Source organism: Piliocolobus tephrosceles, chromosome 3 (assembly GCF_002776525.5).
Source record: "Piliocolobus tephrosceles isolate RC106 chromosome 3, ASM277652v3, whole genome shotgun sequence".
Classification (NCBI taxonomy): Eukaryota; Metazoa; Chordata; class Mammalia; order Primates; family Cercopithecidae; genus Piliocolobus; species Piliocolobus tephrosceles.
Genome location: NC_045436.1, coordinates 160,112,919 through 160,121,808, shown reverse-complemented (window position 1 = coordinate 160,121,808; position 8,890 = coordinate 160,112,919). Strand labels below are relative to the sequence as shown.

Here is an 8,890-nt window from a genome sequence, read left to right as displayed (position 1 = left end):
ACTCCAGCCTGGGCGACAGAGTGAGACTCCGTCTCAAGTAAATAAATAAATAAATAAATAATACAAAACTAGCTGGGCGTGGTAGCAGGTGCCTATAATCCCAGCTACTCAGGAGGGTGAAGCCGGAGAAACACTTGAACCTGGGAATAGGAGGTTGCAGTGAACCAAGATCATGCAGCTGCACTTCAGCCTGGGCAAAAAGAGCTAAACTCTTAAATAAAGAAATAAATAACTTGTTACGGAAGAGTTGACTTTAAGAAACATTTACAGGACTAAGCAGGTCACACCTCTTTGTAGGTCAGCTGTACTGAGGGCTTAATCCGGATTGCAAAGCACAGTGAATTTGGACTTGGAATCACTCAGGTTGCTGGGTTTCACTCGTAGCTCTGTCATTTACTGTCTCAATAGCAACTTCCTCATCTGGAATATGGGACAGTAACACTTGGTTTCCTGTGATTATGCAAATGAAGCAATATATGTAAATATTTAGCCAGGGTGGGTTTACTGTAAGTGCTTGGCATATGGCTCTGCCTCAAAATATAGGGGATGAACATGCATGGCAGATGTACAAGACACACTTCCCACGCTTGTTTGCATTTTTCTCCCTCTGAGTATTTCCAAAGTGACATGCCAAGTCAAGAAGGCTGCTACCAACCCAAGAAACCGAGGCCAGCACTGGCCTGGGATTATTAGGATGAGCTGAATAAATGCCACATGGCCTAGGAGCAGTCCTCAGACTGGGCTCTGCAGCCACGGGACAGGAGCCAAGGACCACTCAGCATTTCCAAAACAAATCGTTGCTCTGTAAACTCACTTTCTAGTCTCAACTAATGGCAGTGGTGAGTGTTATTTTAAAGGAGGTTTTGTTTTTGTTTTTGAGTCAGAGTCTTGCTCTATCACCCAGGCTGGAGTGCAGTGGCATGATCTCGGCTCACTGCAACCTCCACCTCCTGGGTTCAAGTGATTCTCCTGCCTGAGCCTCCCAAGTAGCTGGGACTGCAGGTGCCCACCACCATGGCTGGCTAATTTTTGTATTTTTAGTATAGTCTCGAACTCCTGACCTCAAGTGATCCACCTGCCTCGGCCTCCCAAAGTGCTGGGATTACAGGCGCAAGCCACCACGCCTGGCCTTAAAAGGGTTTTTTACATTATTATTTGTCAAGATTGAAGATCACATATGTCTGGCCAGGCGCAATGGCTCATGCCTATAATCCCAGCAATTTGGAAGGCCAAGGCAGGCAGATCAGTTGAGGTCAGGAGTTTGAGACCAGCTTGGCCAACATGGTGAAACCTTATCTCTATTAAAAATACAAAAAATTAGCCAGGAGTGGTGGGTGCCTGTAATCTTAGCTCCTTGGGAGGCTGAGGCAGGAGAATCGCTTGAACCCGGGAGGTAGAGGTTGCAGCGAGCCGAGATCGTGTCACTGCACTCCAGCCTGGGCAACAAAGCAAGACTCCATCTCAGAAAAAAAATCAAATGTCTAGCGATGTACAATAAACAACATTGCCATTTGCTCTGCTCCCCATTCTGTCCAGTACTCCTGTCTGGCTCCCCAGGGGCAATCATCCTTTCCAGCTCTTTCAGTGCTTTCTTCTGTATTTTGTTCTGCAGTTATCACATGATTATAGTGGCTTTTTCTTAATGCAGCCATTGATCTGTTTTGGAGGAGATAGAATTTAGTTCTCATGCCACTCCCCCTCACTCCCAATGACTCCTTCTCCCAACCAGCAGTTCATATTTACAATATTATTATTATATAAATGTGATAAACTGCAGAACTAAATAGTGCACCAACATTTTCTTTCTTTGTTTTCATCAGTGCTGTCATCTACCTATAAATAATCTTCCCCGGTTGCTTTCAATCATCTGACAACCTTTTGGCTTCCTCCCTCCCCTCTCTTCCCCCTCCCTCACCTCCTCTCCCCTCCCTCCCTCTCTCTGTCTCTCTTGCTTTCCCTCACCTTCTGCACTTTCTCCCTCCCTGTCTCCCTCCTTTTTTCTTTCTCTCTGTTTCTTTCATACCCAAGAAAGGATACGAGAAAATAAAATTTTTGAGTCTATGCGTTGAGTCTATGTGTGTGTGAAAATGTATTTTTGCCCCAAGATTGATCAATGTTTGAAAACCACTGCCTTGGCCTAAGGAAAGTATTGCTCCATTGTCTTCTAGAATCTTGTGGATAAGAGACCAGGAGCAGAGACAGGCCCAGCATCCCGTCAGCACTGTCACCAGACATGCAAATGAAGCCACCATAGAGCATCCAGCCAGCATCCTGCCTGATGCGTGGGGTCAGCAGAACAGCCCAGAAAAGCCGATCCCTGATTGCTGACCATGGAGTAACCAAATAAAGTGGTGATTATTTTTAAGACGTTACAATTTTGAGGTTGTTTGTTACACAGCACAAGATAACGGATACAGAATTCAACAGTGAAGCGTAGACTGTGGCTTCTGTCTGCTGTATTTCCTGCAGCTCATCACCCACCCTTTGTCTTTCTTACTGTGGCTCCTTTGGTTTATTCCTTCAGAGAAGAAACCTCCTGTCTCTTGCCTGGCGTGGTGACACAGGTTCACCAGGGTACATTATTTCATCATTAGCTTCAGGCCAGGCACAATGACTCAACCTTGCAATCCCAGTGCTTTGGGAGGCTGAGGTGGGAAAATCACTTGAGCCCAGGAGTTCAAGACCAGCCTGGGCAACAAAGTGAGACACTGTCACTACAAAAAATTGTTTAGGCCTGGCGTGGTGGCTCATGTCTGTAATCCCAGCACTTCGGGAGACCGAGGTGGGTGGATCACTTGAAGTCAGGAGCTCGAGACCAGCCTGGCCAACATGGTGAAATCCTGTCTCTACTAAAATACAAAAATTAGCTAGGTATGGTGGCAGGCACCTGTAGTCCCTCAGTAGCTACTCAGGAGGCTACTGAGGAGACTGAGGCATGAGAATTGTTTGAACCTGGGAGGCAGAAGTTGTAGTGAGCCAAGAATCATGCCACTGGGTGACAGAATGAAACTGTGTCTCACAATAACAACAATAATAATAATTTTTAAAAATTAGCCAGGTATGATGGTGTGAGCCTGTAGTCCCAGCTACTTGGAAGGCTGAGGCAAGAGGATCACTAAAGCCCAGGAGTTGGAGGCTGCAGTGGGCTATGATTGTGCCACTGCACAGCAGCCTAGGCAACAGAGCAAGACTCTGTCTCTAAAAAAAATTTTTTTTTTTTTTTTTTGAGACGGAATTTTGCTCTTGTCTCCCAGGCTGGAATACAATGGCATGATCTTGGCTTACTACAACCTCCGCCTCCCAGGTTCAAGTGATTCTCCTGCCTCAGTCTCCCGGGTAGCTGGGGTTACAGGCACACAGCACCACATTAAGCTAATTTTTGTATTTTTAGTAGAGGTGGGGTTTCACCATGTTGGCCAGGCTGGTCTTGAACTTCTGACCTCAAGTGATCCATCCGCCTTAGCCTCTCAAAGTGCTGGGATTACAGGTGTGAGCCACCATGCCCGGCCTAAAAAATATTCTTTTTAGTTAAAAATAAATCACTAGCTTCAGCTTCAAGTCATTGGTGTGCCGTATTCGCAGAGTGAATCATCCTCTGCAGGCCCTGGTTAACATATGGCCTGTGAGGACAGCATAAATTATGCTGCCATGAAGTAAAATGATGCTTTCTCATTTGGCTCAGGTTAATTATCTAGGACCCAGAGAGGCTCTGGAACCTGCCTGTTGGTGCTGAGATTGTAGTTTTGCATTTTTCACTTCGCTGGAGTCTTAGGAAGTCAGTAAATAACATCCTTTTCTTCCCTTACAGAATTTATTTATTTATTATTTATTTATTTTATTTATTTACTTATTAATTTTTTGAGGCTGAGCCTTGCTCTATTGGAGTACAGTGTGGCCACCTCAGCTCAGTGCAACCTCCGCCTCCCAGGTTCCAGCGATTCTCGTACCTCGGCCTCCCAAGTAGCTGGGATTACAGGCATGCGCCACCACGCCCGGCTTCTTTTTTTTTTTTTTTTGTATTTTTAGTAGAGACAGGGTTTCACCATGTTAGCTAGGCTGGTCTCAAACTCCTGACCTCAAGTGATTCACCTGCCTCAGCCTCCCAAAGTGCTGGGATTATAGGAGTGAGCCACCACGCCTGGCCACCTTACAGAATTTAGAATCAATTGAAAAATAAGACACACAGGACAGAATGATGGAGATGAAAATATTCATTTTATTATTTATTAAGGAAGCTAATTGTCAGATGTGGCATTTAGAATTGTCAGGAGGTGGGGACAGGGGAACTTACTAACACTTTACCTTTGAATTAAACCAGTTTTCTCACCCAGGCTCAGGCAGAGGTGAATCTACAGGCCTTTCCCATGCGAATGGAGCCTGTCATGAGGTTCCCCAGCTGACCCATGGGCAGGTGAGCTCCAGAGCTCAGCATGCTCTGTTTCTCCTCCCAGACTTGACAATCAGATGCCATGGAGGCCCAGATGTGACAGCCGTGGATGCTCTGGGTGGTTGAAGGTCCCACTCTAAGGTAAGGTCGGGTGCAGCGGCTCATGCCTGTAATCCCAATACTTTGGGAGGCTGAGAAAGGCGCATCACTTGAGGAGTTCAGGACCAGCCTGGTCAACATGGAGAAACCTCATCTCTACCAAAAATACAAAAATTAGACAGGCATGGTGGTGCATGCCTGTAATCTCAGCTACTTAGGAGGCTAAGACACGAGGATCGTGTGAGCTTGGGAAGCGAAGGTTGCAGTGAGCCAAGATTGCCACTGCACTCTAGCCTGGGCAACAGAGCAAGACTCTGTCTCATAAAATAAAAAACAAACAAAAAAAAGCATAATAGGAACTGCAGGTGACTTCCCTAAATAGGCATTTTCTTTCTTTCTTTTTTCTTATATAATCCTCATTATTTTGGAGGCATTTTCTTTTTTTTAAAAAGAAATATATTTTTTCAGAGTCGGTATCCCTCTTGTCACTCAGGCTGGAGTGTCGTGGCATGATCATGGCTCACTGCAGCCTCCAACTCCTAGGCCCAAGCAATCCTCTCTCCTTAGCCTCCCAACGTGCTGAGATTACAGGTGTGAGCCACTGCACCCAGCCCTACATAAGCCTCCATTCATCACCTCACTGACTCATCATATAGCCTGAGAAATAGGAGTTATTTATCTCCATTTAGTAGAGAGAGAGATGCAGAAGCTTCCAGGGATATAGCTGAGGGTCCCAAGATGAGAGGATTAAGATCCACAGCCCACCCCTCGGACCACTGAATTGTGCTGCCTTGGGATTCACTGACCTCACAGTAATCACAGTTATTAGAGCAGGACAGACACATGGGAGTTGAAGGATCAAGGTGTCTGGAAGGAAGGACTTAGAGAAAGGCTGCAGAGCCACCCAGATATAAGAGTAAAGGGCAGGCCGGGTGCGGTGGCTCATGCCTGTAATCTGAGGCGCATGTATTCCTTGAGGTCAGGAGTTCCAGACCAGGCTGGCCAACATGGTGAAACCCTGTCTCTACTAAAAATACAAAAATTAGCCACATGTGATGGCATGGGCCTGTAATCCCAGCTACTCGGGAGGCTGAGGGAGAGAATCACTTGAACCCAGGAGGTAGAGGTTGGAGTGAGCCGAGATCACGCCACTGCACTCCAGCCTGGGCAACAGAGTGAGACTCTGTCTCAAAAGAAAAAAAAAAAAGGAAAAGATCGGAGACTCAGAGACTCAGTCTTACTGAAAGTCATTAAGCCCCAGCTTCCTTGTCCTCGGGAGTGACCTGGTCCTTGCATTTCACAACTGCATGAAGTATTTGTGGGACACGATGTGTGTCAAGGCAGGAAGGTCACTTCCCAAATATCCACGACTGTGGGGAAAGGGAATGAGGTTATCATTGCAGGCCGCCTTGGAACCAGGTGAGAACCTTGAGGTTAGCTGGTGGAGGGAAGAAGCTGTCACCCTTTCCCTTGGAGTTTATCATCCCTGGTAGCCAATGAGGACATTTGTTTGTTCGTTTGTTGTTTTTCTCAGTTATGTTAACTTTATTTAATAGGCTGAAACAGTCTTAAAAATTTTTGTCTTCATCATCAGATGTTTGCAAAACTTTTGGCCTTTGAACTTAAACCTGGAGCTTTACTCCACCTATAATATGATTTTCCTGCTGTAGTGCATTCTGAAGTTCTGAAGAAAACTGAACCCAACCCAAACCTCTGTGAAAGCCAGTCTCCTTGCCTTGACGCCGTGGTCCAAGGAATTTTTCTCACAAAAACAACTGGCCGACTGATACTTCTATGCAGCACCATGGCACCTGTCCCTGCTAAGGCCGCCATCTTTAGACTTTTTTTTTTTTTTTTTTTTCTGAGACAGAGTCTTGCTCTGTTGCCCAGGCTGGAGTGCAGTGGCACAGTTTCAGCTCATGGCAACCTCTACCTCCCAGGTTCAAGTGATTCTCCTGTCTCAGCCTCCTGACGAGTGGGACTACAGGTGCCCACCACCACGCCCAGCTAATTTTTTTGTATTTTTAGTGGAGACAAGGTTTCACCATATTGGCCAGGCTGGTCTCGAATTCCTGGCCTCATGTGATCCGCCCGCCTGGACCTCCTAATGTGCCGGAATCACAGGCGTGAGCCCCCAGGCCCGGTCACCAATGGGAAAATTTGGTTAGAAAATTGTGTCCACTTCTGGCCCTGTTCCTGCCCCTGGTCCCCCAACATTCTGTATGAAAACAGGGAGAAAATCTTGTTCCTTCTGTTAAAATAATTAAATGACAGGCCATTAGCCTGGAATCCTACATAAGCAAAGGGAAACTTAACTCAGAATTTAAAGGAAAAGGAAGCTTAAATTCAGCCCAGCACGGGCAGCTACCTGGGCATTGGTTGTCTTCCCATTAACCTCCCACTGGGATAGGCCAAGTAAAGCAATGGCTCAAACTTGAACCAATCACAGAGTTTCTTTGTTCTGCCTCTTCATTCACCCTATGAAAGCCTCACCTTCATGCCCCTGCCTGATTCATCCTTGCCTGCTCAAATAAACTCTACTTCTTTTCCCGTTTAGAGAACAAAAAGTGCAGCTCACTGGCAGCACTCATTTAATTTTACATAAACACACTCTTGGAGGCTGAAGCAAATCTGACTGATTTTCAATGTAATAAGAAGATATAAAAACTGTTCCTGGAGTTCTTTCTAAACATAGCTAGCATCAGAATCCTCTGAATCATCAGAATGGTCTTTTTTTGAAAAATCAGATTCATCAAATGAATCTGTGGCCAATAAGTATTCAAGAACAATGCTAACATCATCCGTAGGAATGTTTTGTTTTCTAGGATTTCACATTTTCAGTGATTGAGAATGACTATATTTTATCAATGGAAATACCACTACTGAAAACAGAATGCTTTAGGTAGAATGATGGCTTTTGTTTCCAAAGTCTATATAATGGAGCAATGCAAAAATGATTTTAAAAAGCGCCAGGTGTGGTAGCTCACACCTGCAATTCCAGCATTTTGGAAGGCCGCGGCGGGTGGATCACGAGGTCAGGAGTTCAAGACCAGCCTGGCCAAGATGGTGAAACTTCATCTCTACTAAAAATACAAAAAATTAGCCTGGCGTGGTGACAGACGCTTGTAATCCCAGCTACTCGGTAGGCGGAGGCAGAGAATTGCTTGAACCTGGGAGGCGGAGGTTGCAGTGAGTGGAGATCACGCCACTGCACTCCAGCCTGGGTGACACAGCAAGACTCTGTCTCAAAAAAAAAAAAAAAAAAAAGCGAGATCTTTTGTGGCAAAATTATTTCAGGGTAAACACTGTGGCTGCAAGTGCCACTGGCGAGTATTTTGGGGGACAAGCAGGAAATGGGTTGAAATTTTAACATGACCAAGCTTATTTTATAACACTTCTTTGATCTTCCTATCACTCTCATTCTTACGCCCCAAGGAAAAAAGGAACGGAAGTATTAAGACTCTGTATGTGGTGGCTGGAAGACATTATCAAGAGGTATTTTTAGACAAAGCAAGAAGTGTGGGCAGAAGCAGGCCTGGCTGTTGGTGGCCCAAGCTAAGCTGAGGAATGTTGGCTGTGATCACTAACCTCCTGCTCCCCACCCCTCCATATGTTTTCATTTGAGGGCCAGTCCAAGATGGGTGCTATGATTGGAATATCTGTCCCCTCCAAAACTCAGGTGAAAATCTAGTCCCCTGTGCAACAATGTTAAGAGGTGGGGCCTTTAAGAGGTGATTGAGGCTGGATGTGGTGGCTCATGCCTGTAATCCCAGCACTTTGAGAGGCCAAGGCAGGCGGATCACAAGGTTAGGAGATCGAGACCAGCCTGGCCAACATGGTAAAAACCCATCTCTACTAAAAATACAAAAATTAGCCAGCCATGGTGGCAGGAGCCTGTAGTTTCAGCTACTCGAGAGGCTGAGGCAGGAGAATTGTTTGAACTCTAGAGTCAGAGGTTGCAGTGAGCCAAGATTTTACCACTGCACTCCAGCCCGGGCAACAGAGCAAAACGTCATCTCAAAATAAATAAATAAATACATAAATAAATACGAGGTGATTGGGTCATGAAGACTGCACTCACAAATGGATTAATCCATACATGAATGAATGAATCAATGGGTTATCGTGGGTATAGAACTTCATAAGAACTTCATAAGAACATAAGGAGACCTGAGCTATCACGCTCACCTCCTCACTTTGTGATGACCTGTGCCACCTTGGGACTCTACAGAGTCCCCAGTGGCAAGACGGCCCTCACCAGATGTGTCTCCTCAACCTGGGACTCTACAGAGTCCCCAGTGGCAAGAAGGCCCTCACCAGATGTGTCTCCTCAACCTGGGACTCTACAGAGTCCTCAGTGGCAAGAAGGCCCTCACCAGATGTGTCTCCTCAACCTGGGACTTC

General features: G+C 45.9%; 1 pseudogene; it reads right to left on the bottom strand.

The window, feature by feature from the left end:
- Window positions 1-6,054: 6,054 nt before the first annotated feature.
- LOC111549836 lies at window positions 6,055-6,319 on the bottom strand (annotated as a pseudogene).
- Window positions 6,320-8,890: the final 2,571 nt, after the last annotated feature.